The sequence below is a fragment of the Lycorma delicatula genome, chromosome 3 (genome assembly GCF_047948215.1).
Source record: "Lycorma delicatula isolate Av1 chromosome 3, ASM4794821v1, whole genome shotgun sequence".
NCBI classification, from domain to species: Eukaryota; Metazoa; Arthropoda; class Insecta; order Hemiptera; family Fulgoridae; genus Lycorma; species Lycorma delicatula.
In genome coordinates, this window is record NC_134457.1 from 219,707,567 (window position 1) to 219,732,192 (window position 24,626).

Here is a 24,626-nt window from a genome sequence, read left to right on the forward strand (position 1 = left end):
CTGCTGCAGAATTGTTTTTTGCCGTCAAAAATCATATTATACCTCATACTTAATACTTGGCAGGATCTGAATTGTAGCACTCATTATATATATATATATATAAAACTAATAACAAAAATAATAAATTGTTGCTAATATCTGGCTATTGTTTAAAGTAATTGAGGTATGCAAGCACCATCTGTTTACATCACATATATAAGTGGTAAATTTAAGACAGATCGTACTTTAAAAACACTTCTCGTTACTACAGAAGAATTATGTCTCTTCATCGTGGATTCATGGCAGTCATGTAGTTCAAAGCACAGAGAAATGTAACATTAGTGAAAGTGGAACATCTCAAATTGAAAACTCAAATTGAAAAAAATTCAACTTGAGCAACAGGGTTCCCAGTAATTTTTTGACAGTGCAGTATACAAAAGCCCGTGGATGATCCGAACTAATAAAAATTCGTGTCTGTTCAGATAACGAAAAGTTCGGATTATCGAGAGTTCAATTGAAAGATATAGGATAGGGTATCGAGGAGAGTTTTGGAACTCGAAATAAGTGTCGAAACTCTTTCTTTTAGTATTTAAACACGCTTTTATTATTGTATTAATATTTACTTTCTAAAAATGGATTATATTACTGTTTGTTTAAAATGTCGGTGATTTCTGCCTGTTTCATTGAAGTTAGTGATTTTTCTACTGCATCTTTTCGTATATGAGCCAATACTAGTATAATTTTTTTTTTTCGAGGGTGAAAAACGTCTTCACGTTATCATCGCCCAGATTTTTTTTAATGAAAAAAAATAAAATAAAATAAAAATAATTAAAACTAGTAGGTAAAAGTAAAACTTAAAACAATCAAACTAATAATAAAAAAAAAAAACAAAAAAGAAAAGCAGAAACAATTTAGCAAAGTCCGAGATGGGTGTAAAGGCCCATTCTCGGGTAACAAAAGCACTAAAATAATAAATTTACAACGCAACGCCGCATAACATATGCAGTCCACGAGTATGTGGCGCACAGTCATGCGACAGTTGCATCATGCGGATAGGGGTGCTTATCCTCTTGTCATCAGCTACTCGTGTCTCCTATCCGCAACCGACAGAGGACTACTTCTTCACACCGAGATTTTGAATATGAGGAGTCACATGGCAACACAGAATCTTTAATCTTCCGGAGTTTATTATCTACAGTAGCCATCCAGTCACCTTGCCACCTTGATCTTAAAGATTGTTTTACATAATTAGTAAAATCAGAAGTAGCAACTCGGGTGGTTAAAGGAGGTTGATTGCATGCATCTTTGGCAGCGGAATCTGCATGTTCATTACCTGGAATCCCTACATGGCTAGGGACAAAGCAAAAACTTACTTCTGTGTTACGATTATTCAACTCGGAGATTGAGTTGTAAATTTCAATGACGATAGGATGTTTGGAATAAAAGTTTTTTAAGGCTTGGAGAGCACTACACGAGTCACTGCAAATAAGAATTTTTCTATATTTAGGGTTAATGATGTTTAGAGCCTTATTTATAGCGTATAGTTCAGCGGTAAACACACTCGTAATACCGCGTAGACCAAACATATAAGTTCTTTCATTGACAACAAATGCACAACCAACGGTATCATTTTGTTTCGATCCATCAGTGTATACAACCGCATCTGGTTTCATCTTGGAGAGAATACACTGAAAGATTTGCTGGAAGATAATAGGTAGTGTTGATTGTTTATTGTATGTCGTAAGGTCAAAAGTAAAATTTATAAGGTTTATTCTCCACAGAGGATATGAGCAAGGATACGTAGGAAAGAATGACGGTGTGTCAACATTTATATGCTGCAGCAGATGCCGGGTACGGTCACCTACAGGTGCAGTACGACGTGGATGGTCCTCATCCTTTCCTAGATTAGGATTTCTAAACACTGAGTCAAGAACCGGGTGATTTGGCTGTCCTCTGAGACGAGCAAAATAAGATAATAAAAGCTGGTCTCGTCTTTCCCAAAGTGATGGTTCATCACAGTCTACAAGTAACCTTGCGACAGGACTTGATCTAAACACGCCTGTGGCAAGCCGAAGGAGAGCACGATGTACACTATCCAGCATTTTAAGCACGGTTTGACGAGCTGAAGAGTAGGTGACACAACCATAATCTAAATGGGAGCGAACAAAGGAATAGTAAAACGTATCATACATGACCTATCGGCTCCCCAGTTGGTGTTAGTAAGGACTCGCATCATATCTAGAAGTTTGGAACATTTTGTTTTTAATTCTTTTATATGTTTGACCCAAGTAAGACGGCTATCAAAATATAAACCTAAAAACTTGACGTAAGTAGAGATAGTAATGATCTCTCCATTCAGGAAAACTTGTGGCATAGAAGGGTTTCGTAACCGAGAAAACATTTTGTTTTTTCGGATGAAAAAGTGAAACCAGTAATCCTGGATCAAGCTTCAAGGTGAGATATAATGTTCTGCAGTAGTCTCTCTGCTGTGGGTGTTGAACGGCTTGCAATGTAAATAGCAAAATCATCAGCAAATAGAGAACATGAGATAGGAGCCTGCACACATTTGGGTAATACTGTTTATGGCTGCAGAAAATAAGGTGGCACTTAATACACTACCTTGAGGCACTCCATTCTCCAAGATGACACTACCTGAGAGTAAAATTAAATGTGAAATGTGTAGGAGCTCAATCAAGTTGGTAATACTGTTGGTAAAACTGTTTAAGACATTGCTTGAATTTCCAACTGACAATTTATGGAAAATAAACTAGTAATTTTAAGAAAATGTATCGGTTACTATGATAACATATTGATTTACCAAAGAGACTAAATAAAATTTCGCATTTTATTTTTTTTTGTTTTGAAAAAAAGAAAAAAAATTATATGACTGGCTCAGGGACAGCCTGGATTGATAAAAAAATCTTAATTAAATTATTTTTAAATATCTTAAATAAATTATTTTTTTAATAAGGATTTATTTTTTCTTTTAGGTATGGTATCTTTTTTTTTCACTCCTCCCCTGGGTCGAATCAACTGGTTGGTATTTCGCCACCCAGAGGAGTGTCTGTTTTACTCTAACGGGCCTTCCCACCTACCAGCTTAATATCCAGCATGGTAGGTCGGCCCGCCGGTCAGATCTTTTGAGTGCTCTTTATTTGTGTTTTTGACATCATACCATACCTTGGCTAGCCGCAGCGTGTGTCACATCTTTTCTCTTAATGTCACGTACCTATTACCCCTTGAGTCCCCAGCGGATCATTGATGTTGACACACCTAAGCATGCCGACTCTCACCGCTGGGGCTATCCCACCCTTCCCTATCTAATTTTTAAAAACCCAGTTGCCTTTCGTCTGCGTCCATTATTTTTAGCACCTTTCTAATAAAGTCGGCTACTTTTCTCCATTTTGCAACATTTCAGCATTTATTTCTCCAGTCCTCATATCTGCAATTCCTGAATCTAGCCTATATTGTGCCCGTTTGTTACAAACAGTAAACGTGTGGTCAGCATCATCATCATGGCCACAATACATACAGGCCGGTTCTAGTCTTTTCCCAATCTTATGCAGGTAATTATTGAAATTACCATGGCCCGTATAATAGTAATCTATTTCACCATGCCTCCTTCCAAGCCAGGCCTGCAGGTCAGGGATCTCAGCTCTTTTGTTCTCTTGGCTGGTCCCTCCTCTCTCCATCTATCCTGCCATCTGGATAATAGCCTATGCTTATTATATATACTACCTACCAGCATTTATTTCATTAGCAGTTTTTCCATTGCTTAAATGTAATGAATGGTGCATCCTGCGAGAACACCTTTTCACTGAAGACGAAAGGTTCCTCCTAAAACCAAGAATAAACTATAAATGTCAAATAAGCTTTTGTGAGATTTGTTTTAACTTACCAATATTGTAAAATTTTTATTACATCTCCAGCTTACTGGAAAAAAGTAATATTATATAAGCTTATTATTTAAGTTTATTAGATGTTTTCCCGTATTACATTATCATTATAAAACAATTTTATTGTGTGATAATGATATAGGAACATGTTTTCTGTCATCAACAATCTGAATCATTTATTTTCTTCTTTTTTTGGTAAGCTCTGCCTAAAACCTATTAATGACTATCTCAAAAACTAACTCCTCTACTACTTCATACTGTGGACTCACAATTTCTTAGATTGATTACCACTATATTATTAATTAAAAGTTTTATTAAAAATTACTCAAGTTTGAAAAGTACATAAACTTTAGTCAAGATATATGGTAATGGCAGAGATATTTAATAAATAGGTTCTCATAGACTGAATGCGAGAAGCTGAATATAACTGTAATGTAAGGTGTTTGTATTTTTTTATGGCTGATATTTTTAATAATGTTAATGTAATTATTGTTGACTGGATTATTTGTAACGCTCAAGCTCTCATGGCAATTGTTCTTTAACATAGGACTGTTATGGAAATCCAGTAAAAAGGGTAGCTGTATCAAGCCCTAATTCTTTGAATTAGATACAAATGCTTGATGTTCTGAACCAAGGATGTAAATTATCAGTAAAACAGATAAAGTCAAATATAATTACTTTTTTATTGTTTTAAAAGGTGCTGCAAAAATAATTTTGTTTATTAAACATTAATGCGATCCAATGTAGATTCCCTGCATTAAACAATATTAACAAATGCAAATATAAATTTAATAACTTATTCAATAAATATCTTATGTTGTTACATGTTTTATTCGCTAAAAAACTAAGAGCAGCATTCTTTATTAAAAAAAGTACATTCAAAAATATTTTTTTAATGAAAATGTATTTTTATTTAAGTGAAACACATCTACAAAGTCAATTAAACTGGTAACACATGAACATTTAAAAAAAAAAAATATTTATATGTAATAAAATTTAATACATATTATAAATTACATTACACTAACAGGCAGAAGAATGATGGGTAGAATAAACCTAATGCTAGGTGGACAGTTGCTACGAGAGACATGATAATGTACCTGGGGGTACAGATCAACAAATCATGTAAATTTAGTCAACACATAGTAGACAGTTGTACAAGGACCTAAAAAAATCTTGAAATCACTGAATGTGATTTTCCAAGGGCTTCCAAATGCCGATTAATCATGTCAATGATAATTTCAGTGTTATTGTATGCTGCCTCGGTTTGGAGTGGAGCAATGAGAGTCATGAGGAACTGGGCATGTTTACACAGTCCACAGGTGAACGTTGTTGGGTGTGTTACGGCGTGTCATACAGTGCAGTGAGCATGTTGGCATCAGCTTTGCCAATTGACCTTCAAGTTAGAGTGCAAGAGCTTTGCTACGATGGTATGGGGAAGCGTGAGGACAAGGCTACTGTAATGGAGACATGGCATGAAAGATAGATGACTGGAAATGAAGCAGCCTGGACAAGGAGATTAATCACAGACTTAGAGATATGGACGAAAAGGAAACATGGCGATATAGATTTTTATATGTCACAATTACTCTCTGGCCAAGAGTGTTTCAACATTACTTCAATCGATTTGGCAGACGGGACACTCCGTGCTGCATGTTTTGCAACAGAGAGGACACAGCGGAGCACAACATATTTATGTGTGCACAATGGCACCTTTGGCGGACCTAGACAGATTAAGACCTGAAAACCTGGTGTCCTTCATGCTGTCCTCAGAAGAGAACTGAAGGGCCCTTGACACGTATGCTATGAAGATGTTACACGGCAAGGGCGCTGAAGGGAGATGCCGTAGACTTTGGTGTAGGGAAGGGTGGACAGCCCCATCTGAGTGCCAGTATGCTTAGGTGAGCCGGTTCCGATGAGCAGCAGTGGGCGCCAGGACTAGCGTAGGTCAGAGATAAAATCAAGACAGAGACCCGGCCGTCGTGCAGGGCCCGGGAACGACATAGTCGGACCTGGTTACCCCCTCACGGGGATTAGAGGTAGGCAAAATAAAGATCAAAGATCCGATCGGGGTGGCCAAACTGCCGTGCTGGATTTAATGCTGGTGAGCGAGAAGGCTCCCTTAGAGTAAAGGGACACTTCCCTGGGTTGAGCTTTAATTATATTGTATTGCTGAGGGGAGTAGGGTGGGGAAAAAAAGTTATGGTAATACAATACAAACTTCAATACTCTGAATCGTCAGTTATATTTCCTTACCTAACCTAACTAAAATCAATTAAATCTCAGTTAAACCAGCTATTTTTACTTTGTAGCAGAAAGTGAAAATCCACAAATAAAAATAGAGTGCACCGCCCTCCCTTTCGTTAACAATAGTACCTAGTATTGTAAATTATATACCTATGAAACTGATGGCAACAACTTTTAAATATTATTATTTTGAGCTTTAAAAATTAACATATTTCTGCTGAAATAAAAATCAAAATAAATTAAATTGAAACAATTACAAAGGATCTCCAATAAGTATGAATTGAAGAAATTTTTATAAACAGGATTTTCACTGAATTTTAAGGTTCGTTTTTCCTGACTTTACTGTCCAATTCATTAAAATTTCCTGACTCTCATAATGATATGCTATTGCCGTTTACTCCACAAAGTACATAAATATTTTTGTTTGCAGTCTCTACCGTACCCGTAGCTGCCCAACTCACACTTTTTTTCTATTATTAAGTTCATTTTTTAATGATTTTTTCAATATACATTTAAAATTGGGCTAATTTTTGTGATAAATTGTTTCAGTAATTTACACTGTAAAGTACAAAACAAAAAATAACAAAATTATAATAAGTTTTTTGCTGATGAACATCATGGTAACTAAAAGTTACAGATAAGAAATAAAAGCTAACTAAAGCAATTTTAAAAAATTTTAAAACAATTGGCACACACATAGAATTGCTGAACCTTTTCACAAAAATTAGCCTACATTATTTTGTCAAGTAAAAAGAAAACTATATTTCATAACTTGGTTTATTTAAAAACATTAAGATACATAGATTTCAATTTAATAAAGAAAATAATGATTAAAACTTAAAGGAAAACTAAAAGTAATACAGATAAGAAAACTAGAAAAGAAAACAAACGTTACTAATATTTACTTGAAAATATTTTGTCATTATTAGTCCAGTGTATTTGCAGAATGCCATCAAAGTACATTACAGGAACATGATTGATGACAAGAGCATTTAATAGCTCCAAGCTGGAATTTTGACACTATACAACTATCAGGAAAAGTAATTTTAAAAGTTGCACCAATATCTTCACGTAAACTTAAGTATAACTTATTTTGTACAATATTGAGAACTCACATAATCTCCTCCTTAGAAACATAATCATTACAACAAAAAGAAGTAATTGTATTGTCATTTTGCAGGATTCAAATGTATCATTTGCTGCTGAAATGCTATTACTCTGATTAGAAGGGGTGAGGGGGAGAGTCCGGGCAAAGAATATACATATATATCACAACCACTGTTCTCACAACTGTAGATCAAAGTTTTAGTCTTCCGAGTTGAAGTACTGTCGGCAGATAAAAAGATTTTTCAATGGTTGCTATCTTAATCAAGAAAAGCAGCAAACTTCACAAAGTAAACTATGTGAAATCATTTCCTTTCGATCCATATTGCTCGGTGTAAAATTATTTTATACAAATAACAAAAAGTATGATAACAGCGTGAGAAGAGGTAGGAACCTCTTCTCGACTGACTGAATTCTGGGTGTAAGTTTATATCTAACCACTTGTCATTAAAGTCTTTTATACACCATTTAAAAGTAATTATTAATTATCTAGAATACAACAAAAAAATCACGGTAGTTTGAAATAAATTCCAAGAACAGTTAACAACTTTAAATTTTTCAATGGCAAATTTTTTAAAAAATTTCACCAGTGAAAAAATTAACTGCAATTTGGAATATTCCTCACTTTATTATAAAAGAATAATTGAGTTAATGTAAATGAGAACAGGACATGTATATCAAATATATAAAGGGAAAGTATATCAAATATAATTTGGCATTACTTAAAAAATACTGATTTAATAACTAATATAATATTTGGTAACAAAAATGCAATTTTTAAAAGTTTTTTCTGATTTTTTTTCCTAAAATTTCCTAACTAAATTTGTATTTCCTGGATTTTCTTGCCTGTAGGAACCATGAGAAATCAGGATGTCCTTAGAAAATTAATTTTCAATTATGAGTTAAGAAATAGAAAAATAAGATGGTTGTGGAAAGAAATGGACTGAAGAAAAGAAAGAAAACGAGTCAAAACATAAAACAAAAAAAAAATGCTGATACAAATTATCTTTAACACTTTCCGTAAACAAGAAAATAAAGCATTCTTTTATGTCATTACAATAATGACATATAAAAGAATAAGAAGTATAGGCACTGTATAAACACACACTTAAATAACTATTTGACCATTAAACATAGAAAAATGACATTTTTAAAAATGATACAACCTCAAAACTTTTGAATTTTTTCGGTTATGCATTTTATATACTGTAGTACTAAATTATGGCTCTGTTGTCTAGTGACCTTTTGCCGACTTGCAATTAAAATTACTAGAAATACCACAGAGAATTTTTCTTAGATATGCAGCCTATAAAATCTGTGATTCTATGCACTTTACCGATCATTAACTTTATTAATTTTTTTAATTTGTTAAAAATACCAAGAATTGAATCACCTCTGACAAGGACAGATTAATATTTGCTAATAAAATTTTTAGTAGTTATTTTGACTATCCTAAATTATTTCAGTTTTGACTTACATATAATAATGACTAGACTGCTTAGGCATAATTTTCAATATTTTCTTGGTTTAATCAAATCTCATATATCATCTATTACTAGACTACCTTTACTGTGTAAAGTACACTTACAGTACAGTTAATACCTTATCAAGAGCTATTCTAACTTATGAATGATAATTTTGTTAAGTACTTATGTTTTTTTTTTTAATATTATATTGTATTCATGGGTTTCATGCCTGTCTATTTCAATTAAATAAATAAGTACATTAAAATTTACCACACTTACCAAATATCAATCACCCAGCCTTTGCTTTAGGGTAAAAATAGAAAATTAGGCCATAACAACAAAGACAACTGCAAATTTCCAGCAAGTACTTTGAAAAATTACTAAACTACCAAGAACCTGAGGTAATATTTCAATTCCAAAATCTAGCAACATGAACTGAAAAACCCAAAATACATAATTAAATGAAAATAGACAAAATTACCCAGAAATTAAATTATAAGGAAGCAGATGATAACTTAACTGCAGCAGAATTACAGGAAGAATCATGAAAAAAACAAGAGAAAACTGAAGAACTTGCTAGAAGAGAGATAGAAACCTGAACAAAATCTCACAAGACTGGAAAAATGCATTAATACATAAACTACACAAATAAGAAGATGAAACGTAAGTAAACAACAACAAATGAATTTCCTTCTTACCTGTGACAAATAAAATCCTTTGAAATGCACTTCGAAATATAATTGAATTAATATAGACTTAACAACTGGGAGAATATGAAGAAGGATTCAGAAAAGTAAGATCATGTGCAGAGCAAATCTTGAACCTTTAAACAATAAGGGAAAAATTACAAGCCATAAAACTAAGTAATTGTCTTCGTAGATTCAAAAAGGTATACAACTCAATCTACAGAACTTCCTTATTCAAAGTTCCTAGAAGTATTTGGTGTGGATCCCAACGCAATTAACATTACTGAACAGACTCTTCCAATCACAAAGTTAGAACTTATAAATTTTATATTCAATTTTAAACACACCTTAGTAGCTATAATGCGTGCGTACGCATACATATAGACATATCTGCAGAGGTGGTTAAAGTTCACAATAGTTGAATTTTAAATTATTTTTTCTACCGTTGTATTACGCGGTTAGAATCCGTTATCATACTGAAAATCCATTGTGAAACAAATTTTCATTAAGATACAGGTGTACAACCACAATGAAAATCCTACTTTTTTCAAACACTAACCAATCAGAAATAGATATTATTTATCAGAGGTTTTTTTTTTTTTTTTTTTTACTTTGATTTTAATACAATTTGTAGTAGTTACAAAGGTGATACAATACTGAGATCTGAATTTAAGAGAGCATTAAAGGTTTTAAATGGCAGAAAGACTCCTGGGATAGACGGAATACCTGTAGAATTACTGCGCAGTGCCGGTGAGGAAGTGATTGATAGATTATACAAACTGGTGTGTAATATTTATGAAAAACGGTAAGTTCCATCAGACTTCAAAAAGAGTGTTGTAGTCATGATACCAAAGAAAGCAGTAGCAGATAAATGTGAAGAATACAGAACAATTAGCTTTACTAGCATCAAAAATCTAAACTAGAATCCTGTGCAAAAGTATTGAAAGGAGAGTGGAAGAAGTGTTAGGAGAAGACCAATTTGGTTTCAGGAAAATTATAGGGACAAGGGAAGCAATTATAGCACTCAGATTAATAGTAGAAAGTGATTAAAGAAAAACAAACCAACATACTTGGCATTTATAAACCTAGAAAAGGCATTCGATAACGTAAACTGGAATAAAATGTTCAGCATTTAAAAAAAATTAGGATTCAAATACAGAGATAGAAGAACAATTGCTAACATTTACAGGAACCAAACAGCAACATTAATAATTGAAGAACATAAGAAAGAAGCTGTAATAAGAAAGGCAGTCCAACAAGGATGTTCCCTATCCCCGTTACTTTTTAATCTTTACATAGAACTAGCGGTTAATGATGTTAAAGAAGAATTTAGATTCGGAGTAACAGTACAAGGTGAAAAGATAAAGATGCTACGATTTGCTGATGATATAGTAATTCTAGCCGAGAGTAAAAAGGATTTAGAAGAAACAATGAACGGCATAGATGAAGTCCTACGCAAGAACTATCGCGTGAAAATAAACAAGAACAAAACAAAAGTAATGAAATGTAGTAGAAATAACAAAGATGGACCGCTGAATGTGAAAATAGGAGAGAAAAGATTATGGAGGTAGAAGAATTTTGTTATTTGGGAAGTAGAATTACTAAAGATAGACGAAGCTGGAGCGATATAAAATGCCGAATAGCACAAGCGAAACGAGCCTTCAGTAAGAAATATAATTTGTTTACATCAAAAATTAATTTTAATGTCAGGAAAAGATTTTTGAAAGTGTATGTTTGGAGCATCGCTTTATATGGAAGTGAAACTTGGACGATCGAAGTATCTTAGAAGAAAAGATTAGAAGCTTTTGAAATGCGGTGCTATAGGAGAATGTTAAAAATTAGACTGGTGGATAAAATGACAAATGAAGAGGTATTGCGGCAAATAGATGAAGAAAGAAGCATTTGGAAAAATATAGTTAAAAGAAGAGACAGACTTATAGGCCACATACTTAGGCATCCTGGAATAGTCGCTTTAATATTGGAAGGACAGGTAGAAGGAAAAAATTGTGTCGGCAGGCCACGTTTGGAATATGTAAAACAAATTGTTAGGGATGTAGGATGTAGAGGGTATACTGAAATGAAACGACTTGCACTAGATAGGGAATCTTGGAGAGCTGCATCAAACCTTTACTAAACTAGTAAAGGCTAGTTTGTAAACTAGTCTTTACTAGCAGAAAACATAATTGCACTAGTCCTACTCTCATTCACAGATTTAACAAACGTTTTGCTTTTTCTCAAATAAGAAGTGAACTGAGAGATTCTGTTTATGTTTGAATCTTTGATCCATAAATTCAAAGCTGTTTTGGTTTTTTCAATGTTTGTGTCATGACATACAAAAACAATCGTAGCCAATTGAGAAAACCTACCGTTAAACTTGTCCTTACTTTTTCTTTATGTAGTGAACAATTGATTCATTAATGTTACATAATTTTGCTACTGAAGCTATGCTTTCACTAGTTTTTAGTTTATGAAGAAAGTCAACCTCCCTAATTAGAGTCTTAATATTTTTTGTCATCTTTTCATTGATAAAATGAAAAGAAAAGACCAGACTTATTAAAAAAAAAAAAAAAAAACCCCATGATGTGTGTCTCAAATCTTACTAAAACCACACACAAACTGAATGTATCTGCTCAATACACAACTGCAACTTGCCAGTTGGTTCTATTAATATAAATACTGAGCTGGAGAAAATGAAAATGACATAAGTAGCCCGCATACCAACTGCTGTGATTTGCAAATGTCAGCATTGACACCAAGTTTGTTGATAGCGACAAAGCAGTTGCTGGCAATGCTTGTATTTTCTTTATCATCATAATTAGGTTCAGTTAAAATAAACATTTTCACAAAAATATACATATCATGTAGGCTTTGTGTAAATTTATTATCTTGTACTATTATTAAATAAATATTATGTTTATTATTTAATATATTTTCCTGTAATGCTGATAACCTCTTCCCAAATACGGGTGAGAATATTGTTTTCAAATGGTAAAAGATAGTACAGTAATAACAAAGCATTTGTTAACTGCTGTACTAAATGTTAATTTATTTGCAGTTATACTAGTAAAATTCACCCAAAAAAATTGGATGAGGCAACTGCCAATAAGTAAAACTGCAAACAGTGAGGGATTATTTTACAGCAAATTTATTTAAACGATTAAAATATGTTGAAAATGTTACATTACTTAGTTTAAAAAAAATTGTGTTACCTGTTTAAACCTTATTTTGACTGAAGAAAATTGTATTTTACTTCATAATGTTCCTTCCTGTGACATTATTAAGATATCTTTTGTTTAACATCTCTTTTGAAGATATAAAGTAGTTTTTTGTCAGTAAAAAGAAGAAAGCAAGACTTTCTTAGTACAAAAATATAATATTGATTTTATTATTAATTGTAAGTAAATTTTAAAATTATCTAGTTTAATAATAACTACTTTAAATATATTTTGTTTAACTGCAAGAGATGAAGATATCACTTTGAAGTCGTGATCGGCGTGCTGCTGAATTACAAGTGGAAACTGAACAGTTTAAAGAACAAGCTGCTTGAAAAAATGCAATTATTGCTTCATTAAGCAAGAGAATAAAGGTGGGCTTATAGTGTAGATTATTTTTAATTCATATAGAGATTGGTTAGGTAGAGTATTAGTTAAGGAATATTGATGGCTGAACAGAGTGGAGTTCTTTTATTTGTTTGGTAATTGATTGGTTGGGGTGTATAAGCTGGCCAGTTTTATTTCCACAGTTTCATAGCTGTTATTAATGAATGATAATGTAAAAAATATAGTTTTTTATGTTTATCATTTGGATTATTTTTTTAGTTTATTGTTTGTAAAAATGGATGTGCTCAGTCACCAAAAATAAATGGCATAATGTTTGAGGGTGTATTGGAAAATCAGGATATCGATAACATTGGATAATCTTAAATTATTATTGTTATTTTTATGTCTCTAGTTGGAAAATATTTACTCTAAAACCAGGAAAATTGGACACAATATTTGCATCACAGCTGATATTAGATTGGAAACTTTGTTAATTGGATTATTATTTTCTGTTATATTATGAATGTAAGGAGGTAAAAATGTATACCCTCAAAGAGAAAGTGTTGTGTAAGATTCATTCATACTTTTGAAAGAAATATAGTTATTAGTGAATTCAGAAAGAGCAAAGTTTGTTGAAATAAACAGCGGTACTGCTTTATAGAAAGTAATCGATATAAAATCAATTTGTGCCTCTTGTAAGGTTAATGTAAATATATTTATTTTAAGATTACACGGGAATACCTCTGGCAATCCAGAGTTCATTTGGCGGATTTTATTCATTAACTGAATAGATTCAGTCAACGCCAAACCTTGAGTTGCAAGCTTTTTAAAACTCGCAGGTATGTGGGAAAAATAAGTGCTCACAGCTATGTTTTTTTTTATATTAGAATTGTCAAATACTTCCTTGGGCTGACAAACTGCCATAGCTTCTGCACTATCCAAGTCGTTTACTTTGATGGCCTCGAAATGCTCATTGTGAAACAGCACAGCTTCAATCCACATTCCCCATCAAGTTACCACTGGTTCAGGAGGTAAAGACACATTTGGCAGTTTTTCTTTATAGACCTTATTGCGAGCATGTGCCTTAAGAAACACTTTGTTGATAAAAACAAGTTTATTTACATTCCCAAACGTGGATCATACTTCTTCAGGAAGTCGATGTACTCCGAGCAAAGCACGTCACATGAATTAAATTCAGATAAAATACTTGAAGAGCTTTGGCTGCCTTGATCATATAGGGAGCAGCATCTGAGAAAAATATAAACAGTCTTTCATCTGCAGAAGATTCAGGAAATATTTTTTTTAATACCTTCATTCACGAATTTGGCGATAGTAGAATGATTTGTTTTTTCAAGGTGTTTGCAGGCCACCAAATAGGAGGAAGAGGGCTCTAGTTTTATAATGCACCAACAATTAAATTCACAATGTAAAAGCCACAAGTGTCGGTAGTTTCATCAGCTGAAATCCAAATAATGCTATCCTTGAGTTCATTGAATATTTCTTCCAGAACATGCAGGTAAATTGTTGGTATGTAATTTTTACACAATGATGATTCATCTGGTATTTTTGATTCAAGCAATATTTTCGCAAAAAATCTTTGAAGGTAGAATTTGTAAGTTTGTGAAGAGGAATATTACTTGTAAGCAATGCTTTACATAAATCCATGCTAAAGTGCTATTTTTTGTTTAACTTTGGATGTGAAATCACTGCTACTTGCTGCTGTTAAGTTGTTGTCGTGAGCCTTTCTTTTGCAATCCTGCGATATGAAGACTTGTCTTGACATGCTGGTCTATTTGAAACTTTTTTGTGCACGAATTATTTTTCTCACTAACTCGACAATATAAAACATTTCTGTCGTATGTAAATATTCCAGGATAGTCAACTACCCATGAAGACACTTTTTTTTCGGGATGCATGGTACACATTAAACTTTGCACAAACAAATAAAAAAATACACTGATGCAATGAATGCATCAACAATAAAATGAGTAATTTAATTGCCTGGTGGGAGGAGTGCTGCAGTAGGCATGCGCGACAGAACGGTATCGTCCGTTCTTGTCTCAGGTGAGTTTGTGTTTTACTTGGCCTCATAATAATATTATCCTACCAAAACAATAGACGCATGGCTGCTAAGTGCGCTGTAAGAACCGTGCGGTTAATAGGTTTGGCCAGCTATAATGTAAGACTTCATTTTTTTCGGTATATACCCTACCAAGAAATATTGTAAATATAACAAAAATAAGCATCATCACTATATCTTATGCAATAACCAGTGAGAATTGGCTTAATATGCAAATGCATATAATCCGGTCTCTACTAATGAACATTTACATTAATGAAGCTACTGTGGAAAATCTAGATCTCATGGAAAATATTTTAAAGAATATCCAGTCAAATGTTTCTGCATAGGGACCAGCTTCACTGCTTCCAAGAGCACAATTACACTTTAAGATTATGTGTATAGGTAGGTAGATTACGTTTATAGTACGTTTACGGTTATAGGTAGGATTACATTTAGGTTTATAGGTACGTTAAGGCTAGGTTTGCCAACTGATGTCAACAGGTCATTTTCAATATAAATTTCAACTGATTAAAATAAACATACTCTTTGGTGGCTTGCATTTGTGTTCTCAATGATTTAAAAATCTCAAAATATATCAATAATGCAATTAATGGTGTTCTTATTGGGAAATAGAACCAAAAAAATTTGCTGCAACTCAGTCTTTAACTACCACATACGGATAAAATAAAATAATACTTAATGAATTTGCATTTGTATGATAACTCGCACTCATAAATTGCTGTTTCAATTGACACTGATTAAAGTATACATGCTGGAACTGCCTTAAACCTGTTTTCACCTCACCATTTTATGGCAACCACAGAAAACAAGAACCACAGAAAACATTATATCATAATCCCTGTGTATCCCTCACTTACATTTGCTGGTTACATTTTTTCAGTCACATTTATAATACAATATATTGAGCAAATTTATTACAGTTATTTCATAAAAAAATTAAAGACACCAATTTCCACCACAACTTTAGCAAAATTATTCTAACAGAATTAGTAGAGGAATATAATTAAATAAATTCTGGCTACAATAAATTCATCAATAATTTCAAACTGATACTTTTTACTCTAAAATCTTTACAATAATAGTAATAATAATTTAGCAACAATATTATTATTTTAATAATATATTAGGATTTTTCCCAAAAAATACTTGGTGTAATGTAGTAGGCCTTGAAAAAATATGTAACCTCCCCACACTACATTAGACTTCCTTACAAACTCAGTAAAATATCAGATATAAACAATTTTTTTTAACTGTGCAAAAAAAACAACAAAAAATAATTAGATCATTGACAATTTGACATTGAGAATATAACATGACATTTTATTTTAATTAAATTGTTTCATTTTGATTAAGTTTTGCATTGCCAAATAACTGAAACTAAAACTTGAATCTCAGGTAATGAGCACTTCTAACATACACTGTTCAATTTAAAAGAGGCCCCATTACTTAGTTTAGTCTACAAATAATAGTTTATTGGCTAACACTAATATAATAATCTGAAGAGGGTGTTGAAAATTATATCCATCCACTTCTATCCATTTTTCAACATCTTTGACAATGTTCCTGGCTATTCTTGTTAGATGTACCCTATCTATTTCCTGGATGGCATTGGTGATGTTTATCTTTACTTCCTGCAGGATGTGTGGAATGCTCCTACAAACAATTTCTTTTAAGTAAGAGACCACAGAAAAAAGTCTGGACTAGTCAGATCAGGAGATCTTGATGCTACAATCTTTTAGAAATGATTCTTCTGCAGAAAAAATTCTGTAGCATCTCTATAATAGAGCGAGCTGTATGGCAAGTGGCACAGTCCTGTTGCAACCAGCAGTCATGCTCATCCTCTTTCAGTAAGGTTAAGAACTGTTGGAAAATTTCTTGGTAGACAGCAGCATCCAGTTTTTTAAGAAAAAACAAGGTCCTACTATTCATTTCACTGGAACTTCACACCATACGCCTATTATTTTAGAGTGTAGGGGAGATTCAAAGAAAAGGTGTGGGTTTTCAGTACTCCAGATCTGGTAGTTTTGACTATTAATATACCCATCAAGGTGAAACCACACTTCATCTGTGAAACAAATTTGATCTAAAATGCAAATGTTACCTATAATGAAGTTCTTGAACCATTGACACCGTAGTGAACCCTTTTAGCATAATCAGCACTAGTTAGCTCATGAAAACAAACATGCGATATAAATAACATTTCAACATTCTCCTCACTGCAGCGTGGGTTGAACCTAGTGAAATGTAATTTTTCCAGCTTAGTTTCTGTAACTGCCGCTTTAATATCCTGTACAACCTGCATCAATAAAACTGACCTGTGTCAAGCACGTTTCTGGTCTAACACCAAACCTGTTTCACAAAATTTTTTAACTAACTTCAGAATAACACTTTTCACTGGTGCTTCCTTTCAAATTTCTCCTTGAATATTTGCCAACACACAACATAGATTTCATCTCTAATTAAGTTTCTATTATGAATACATGTTCTTCAACAGTTAACTGCATTTTAACAAACACACGATTTCGCAACATTGTTCAAAAGCCAATGCTCAACACAGACTGGCAGGCAATCAGCAGTCTTCCCTACTCCAACTCCAATCGTACCAACATCTTCCACACTATTTTACCCACCTCACACCAATATATTCATTCTAACAAAAATATACATTTAATATAAACTACTGAGTGATGGGGCCTTTAAGCTGAACATCTGTAAAATTCTAACAACCAAAATCAGTAATTACCCGTCAAGACAGTAGCTGGTTTAACAAACACAGTAAACTAATATAATTTTTTTATCCTAAAATTTGGGGGGGAAATTCCCCCCAAATTTTGCATGGAATAAAACAACTCAATGTGATGAAGAATAACAAAGTATTTACCTACCCACCCACAGAGAATTCTGCTTTGTAGTGCCAAACTGTTTAATCAAAACTGTTTTGATTACACATTTTTCCCTTCAATACCTCTTTTTATATTATTTTACATTAAAAGTAATGTTACTTGCTTTTGATAAATTTCCAACAAATATAATAATCTTTATTTTAATCTAAGACCACTATAAAAAAATTAAATTAAATTAACCAACTTTCATTGCAATATTTGCAAAAAAAATAATAAATTGGGAACCTAGATACAATGTCAATGTCATTTTAGTTGTTTTCATACTAGTCTAGTAGGGACAATATCACACTTTTTATGAAAAATTACTAATAGAACAATTGTTCTGATTTATCTGGCAGTTGTTTCTAAATTGAATTCAGGTTTCAGGTTTGTAAAAGGTTAATGAAACAAAGAATGGCTAAATTCACCTTCAAGATACGCTTGAATAACCAGTGACATTTTAAGTTATACTCAATTTACAGAAATGTTAAAAGACCTGTATGTCTGTCCTGAACAACCACACTCCAAAAGAAAGAAATCCTTTCTTATAATCTACATTACAGGTTTTCTTTTACAGCATAAAAAACTGTATTACACATCTTAATACATATTGTGTTCAGTGTTAACCGGTGTTAATATATCAGACCAGAAATGACCACGAGAGATCAATTGTTTAATTGATAAAGGTTAACCTGTTACTGTGGTAAACAATACTATGACAAATCCATCTCATTTATATTACATTAAATTTAGCAATAAAACTTCAAATTTATTTTAAAGTATAGTACCTATTAGATTTCAAACTACATCAAATACACCATTTTTCTGATCAGAAAGTATAAGTTTTTAGGATTTCAAAGTTGCATTCTAGTACAATGTTATAGAATTATAATAAAACATTGAATAGTTAATTTTTTTTTTAACACAACTTGTTGAATACCCTTATGCAAAAGAGAACATATTATAACCATTCACCATTCTCTTTTTTAACATCTTTTTTTTATCTAAATCCTTTCTAAAAGAATATCAACATAGACAACATTAATAATACTTCAGAATCGGATAACATTTTTTTTAAAAACAGTTTACCATCACTTTTTTTTGACTTCAGTCATTTGACTTATTTGATGCAGCTCTCCAAGATTCCCTATCTAGTGCTAGTTGTTTCAGTTCAGTATACCCCCTACATGCTACATCCCTAACAATTTGTTTTACATATTCCATTTACTATCACCATTGAAAATAAACTTATCAAATTCTAGCAACAATTTGTTATGGCTCTTCTTAATTGAACTGTGAGTAATATCAGTGCAAGGTTTTTATTATGTACTTACACAATTTTTTTTTAAAACCAAATCAAATTATTCATAAAAACATTTTTTTTTTCCACTGGTTTAGAAATATTTTTAAATTCTGATCAATTACAGCTTTGTTTGATAATATTATTAAAATACTTCACATAAAAAAAATATTATTAGAAATTAATAATAAGTATAATCTTTTTTTTTTAGAAAAAGTTTCTTTACTAAGTTGTTGAGCAGCTTTCATGCTTGATAGAGAAAACACAATTTCCATTCTTGTGTAGCTTAATTTGATTTTCAAAACAAAATCAAAATTTTTCTGATTTTTTTTTTACTTCCTTGTATGAAGTAAAGGAAGTATGTGATTACAAAAAAATTCAGTTTTCAGATTTCAATGGAAATATCCATTTTGACCATCCGTGAATCCATTTGACTAGTTTCAGCGAGATGTCTGCACGTACATACTTATGTATCTCACACAACTAAAAAACAATTAGCTGTAGGATGTTGAAATTTTGGATTTAGGACTGTTGTTTAACATCTAGTTGTGCACCTCCACTTTTGATTGCAATCGAATGGACCAAGAGTGTCCAAAAAAAGCCCAAAATCCCAAAAAATTGGATTTTGGATTTTTTCTTAATTGCAGTAATAAGCCTTCATTGAGAGCTTTTCAATTATATATCATAACTGGTACTATTTTCATTGGTTCTGGAGTTACAGCCAAATAAAATCTTAATTAATGAAATATTTGGATTTTACAAGGGGAAGACCCATCGGTTCAAATCCTACTCCATCTCCTTTTTTTTAACTTTCTTTTTAACTTAAATATACTGATTTATTAATAATTATTAACCTCTGATTGTAAAAAAATCTTTACGATAAATAATAATTCAATAATAAAAAAAATATATGAAAAAATATCAGAACTTATTAATGACATAAAATTTTATGTACTTTTCATTTAAATTATAATGTGTATATGTAATTTAATAAACGTAGATGGAATTCATGTGATATCCACATCAGATTTATTAAGAATGTAATCCAGAAGAAAGGACAAATATAAACAGATTTACCTAGTTAATACAATAAACAATGTTATTACACACAAATGCTAGTTAAGTACTACAAAAAAAAAGAATCCTTAATAACAATAAAGGAACTATTTACTTCATCAACCTAATTGCAACCATATTTGGATTAAAACAGTTTTTTTTTAATTGTTGAAATGATTTTTTTTAAATAGACTCATCAATTCTTAGCTAATGTGGCAGGAAACACTGAACTGAGAAAAGGTTAACTCAATATGCCTAGAAACAAAATACTGTGACTAGCAACAAATGTTAGGATTACCTTTTATTACATTGTACTCAATGAAGAAACAAAGACCAGTCTTACATACAAGGGATTGTATATAACTCCTACAAAGGAGTTCCTGGTCAACTTCAGTAATTTTATCATACATAATTTGGTGACATGAGGAAGAACATTGTCCCTCTTGAAGAATCACTCACTTTACTTAACAACCACCATCGTTTAGTGAAAATTCCAAGATCTAAATCAATTTTCACAAACTCAGAATAAATGGCTTCATAATATAAGCATAACATATATATAAATGCTAAGCATAGCATAAATATAAGAGAACACAGTTTCTCAAAAGACAGCACCTCTTTAGTAGCTGCAATTTGAATTTATTTATCACTGAGGTCCCACTTGTTTCCAATCTTTATTCTTTTTTTTCAAGTCTGGTTCATATAATGGGGTATCTATGTCATACAAAGGTTTACAACAGAACAAAAAATACCATACAGACGAACTCAAAATAACTTTATGTTCTGAACAGAACTGTGTGATCTTGCTGTTCTGTTTGCTTTTGTAACTATTTTCAGCACACAATGAGCACAACTCTTAGAAAAAGACTGCAATTCATCATCAATAATCTTACGCGTTCTACAAACATGATCATTGTTATTTCTGTGGTATTTCTTCCACATTAACAAAACAATTAAAATAAAACAATTTGTTCACCCATTGTTTTTCAAAAATTCTGTTGACATCACTTTTGGATGTAAGAAATGTGTTCATCACAGACTTTTTCTACAGTTTTGAAATTTGTCTACCCATTCATAAAAACTCAACTTGTTTATGTAATTTATACCACATTAAGCATTACTCTGGCAAAAAATGTCAGTGATTCTACATCTTCAGATAACAAAAAAACTCTGTATTGGTCTTATAAGATGGAATTTGTAACAGCACATCCATAATTAAATATGTGTTGACAATTTGTAAAAATTTACACAGATTGCAACAACCACTTGCTGCACAACACAGATTCACTCATACTTGTTCATCTCCATGTACTTGACTAGTCAAACATGTCTGCATGCCACACAAGCTTGTCTGATTACTTATTGAATAATCTCATATTTGCTCTATATGTAAGCATAAATAGGGATTTATTCAAGACATCAAGTGTTGAAGGGAGATGCGTATATATTTAAAATCCAGAATGAAGAAAAATGTTCATTACTGATCAAAATCAAAAGAGAAAGCTAAAAACTATACAAGCAATATAATTCTGCACAGTTTTACTGAAAGATCAACCTACAACAAAATTGTTAACTATAAACAAATTTAAAATTTTTCATTTGTTTGCTTGTTCTGAAACACAATCAAAATATACCGTTGTGAAAGAGGATTGGATTAATAACTAAACTGAACAGAAAAAAAAATTAAAACAAAAACTAACAAATTACATTCATAGCAATAAAACAAAAAATAAAAAGAAAGAATATTAGAAAAATACGGAAAACAATCAACAAAAATTAAGTAGGAATATTAAAAGACAAACAATGCTGTGTGTATAACACACATCTGTTGACAAAATAAGCACATACTGCGTTAATACTGTTAAAACAATATTTTCAAAAGAATTAACAAGCAGTAATAACATCTTTATTACTTACAGCAATAAAATGCACTGAATACAATCTACATATATAATCTTATGCATATTTAAAAACAGTAAATACATCATAATAAGTACGATCCCCTTGATATATATTAGTTGTAATATGTCATCACCAAACAGTAACTACAGTGAAATCTGTGTGTACATGGAATATTTATCAATGTTATTATTCTTGGTGTCATGTTTAATATGTAGTAATGAATGAGTATCGATAACAATGCACTGTGACGATCCGATGCAACAATGCTTGTTTTCTGTAATATCAGATTTCACTTATACGTACCTGTACCAATAAATAAAATTAATATAATATTAAATATTACAAATTTCATTAATTATAGCTTTCTTTAATCAATTTTAATGACATGACAAAACATACATCATAATTGGAAACTAGGTAAAATTATTTAACTTTACTCATCAGAGCAAACAAAAGTTCACGTAAAAATGTGCAAGTTTGCAAATTATTCTTTGGGAAAAAAACCTTAAAGGATGTAAATACAAATTATTTATTTTTTTCTATTAATTAATAATGACTGAATTATTAAGAGATTTTTAATGAAAACATGAAAAGAAAAATTCAGAAGATCCTTAGTTTGACTAAATATAATGCTGCTTGAAACATTCAAAATAATTTCAATAATTAGGTCATTTTTAATGGAAGAATTTTAGTGAATATTATTTTGTAATTTTACACAAAAAAAGCTACTATTATTAATTTTATTTCTTATTAAGATTAATGTTACGTATAATAATTATACATACACAGGTATAAAAAGATATAATCATTATTTTTTTCTTATCTTTCATCCTATTATACTAATTTTACAAGGGTTGTCGAAAGATTTGGAGTCTAATATAGAAAGAGGTATTTTTTCTGTCAAATATAGTTTTATTTTTCAACAGTCTCCTTTCAAGTCGATACACTTTATCCAGTGATGCTCTAATCTCTTTAACCCTTCCAAATAATAGCTGGCATCTTTCTTTGCAAAATAGGCATTTATGTATGTGATAACCTCCTCATCCAATGAAAATCTTTCCTCCAAATGAAACTTTAAGGTTAGGAAACAAGAAAAAGTTGGTTGGGGCCGATCTGGTGAATATGGTGAGTGATCAACTAATTCAAAATGCAATTTGTGAATTTTAGCCACGGCAAATGTCAAAGTGTGAGCAGGCGCATTGTCTTGATGGAAAAGCACTTTCTTCTTCTTCTTCAGATATGATCATTTTTTGCAATTTTTGCCTTCAGCTTGTCACGTAATGATGCATAATACTGTCCCGTTATTGTTTTACCTTTTTGAAGATAATCGATAAACAAAATTCCATTACTATCCCAAAAAACAGTCACCATCACCTTCCCGGCCAATGGAATTGTCTTTGCCTTTTTTGGAGCAGGTTCACCCTTTGTAGTCCACTGTTGTTTCATCTCAGGAGTGTAGTGGTGGATCCATGTTTCATCAACCCAAAAAATCTGACTCATTTTACTTAAAACTGTTCCAGCAGGGCTATGGAAATGTTCATTCAAAAGGGGGTTTTGTCCAAAGTGAGCAAACGCAGCCACCCAAGCGCAGATAGCTTATGCATACCCAATTCTTCAGTTAATATATAACAAACACATTGTTTCAATATACACATAGCCTCTGCTATCTCTCTAACCTTAATTCATTGATCACCTAGTACCATTTAGTGAACTTTTTTGATGATATCAATGGTGGTTAAAGTTTTTTGCCATCCTGAATGCTCATCATCAACCAAGGTGGTATGACCATGTTTAAATTCAGCTGCCAATCTTTTCACGGTGGCAAATGATGGGGCAGAGTCCCCATAAACAGCTACCAACTTGCTTTTAATTTGCATAGGCATATTGCCTTTCACATGCAAGTATTTAATCACAGCACGATGTTCTATTTTTTCCATTTTCAAAAAACACTCACAATGACTTACTTAAACTATTATCAAACTAAGCATCCAAAATAGGTGAAATTTTAGTGAGTACCTTTCAAAACACGCGCAAATACATTCCCGAAATTTTTTTGAAGAGTGCTGCCTCTTCATGTTGAGGCTCACAACATTTTAGACAACCTTCGTAGTTCTATGAATGTAGGCCCTGACTCTTCTATGTTCATGCTAAATATGGAAGAAGTGAGTGTTCATCCTTGGTAATTTATCAGTATGTCCAAGCAAACCGACACTGGAGAAACTTATTTCCTGTAAAGTGGTTATACGACAAACATCACAGCTGAAGCAGCTATCAGACAAAGCCAGACTTTTCTAATCTCTCTTGATTTGAAAGGGCACTAGCAGTATGTAAAACTAAAATAAATATCAGGTCCTTATTTTATTTTTTTGTTACGTAAGAGGTCACCTCAGTCAGTGACACGTCAAAATACGGTCAGTTTTTATATGAACACAGATTACATTAGAACATATATCTCTAGGAAAACTTTCAGTAGTATTTCACAAATT

At 32.0% G+C, this 24,626-nt stretch overlaps 1 pseudogene; it reads right to left on the reverse strand.

Annotated features, from left to right (window-relative positions):
- Positions 1-223: 223 nt before the first annotated feature.
- Positions 224-24,626, reverse strand: part of LOC142322435 (ADP-dependent glucokinase-like) — a 36,960-nt pseudogene continuing 12,557 nt past the window's right edge.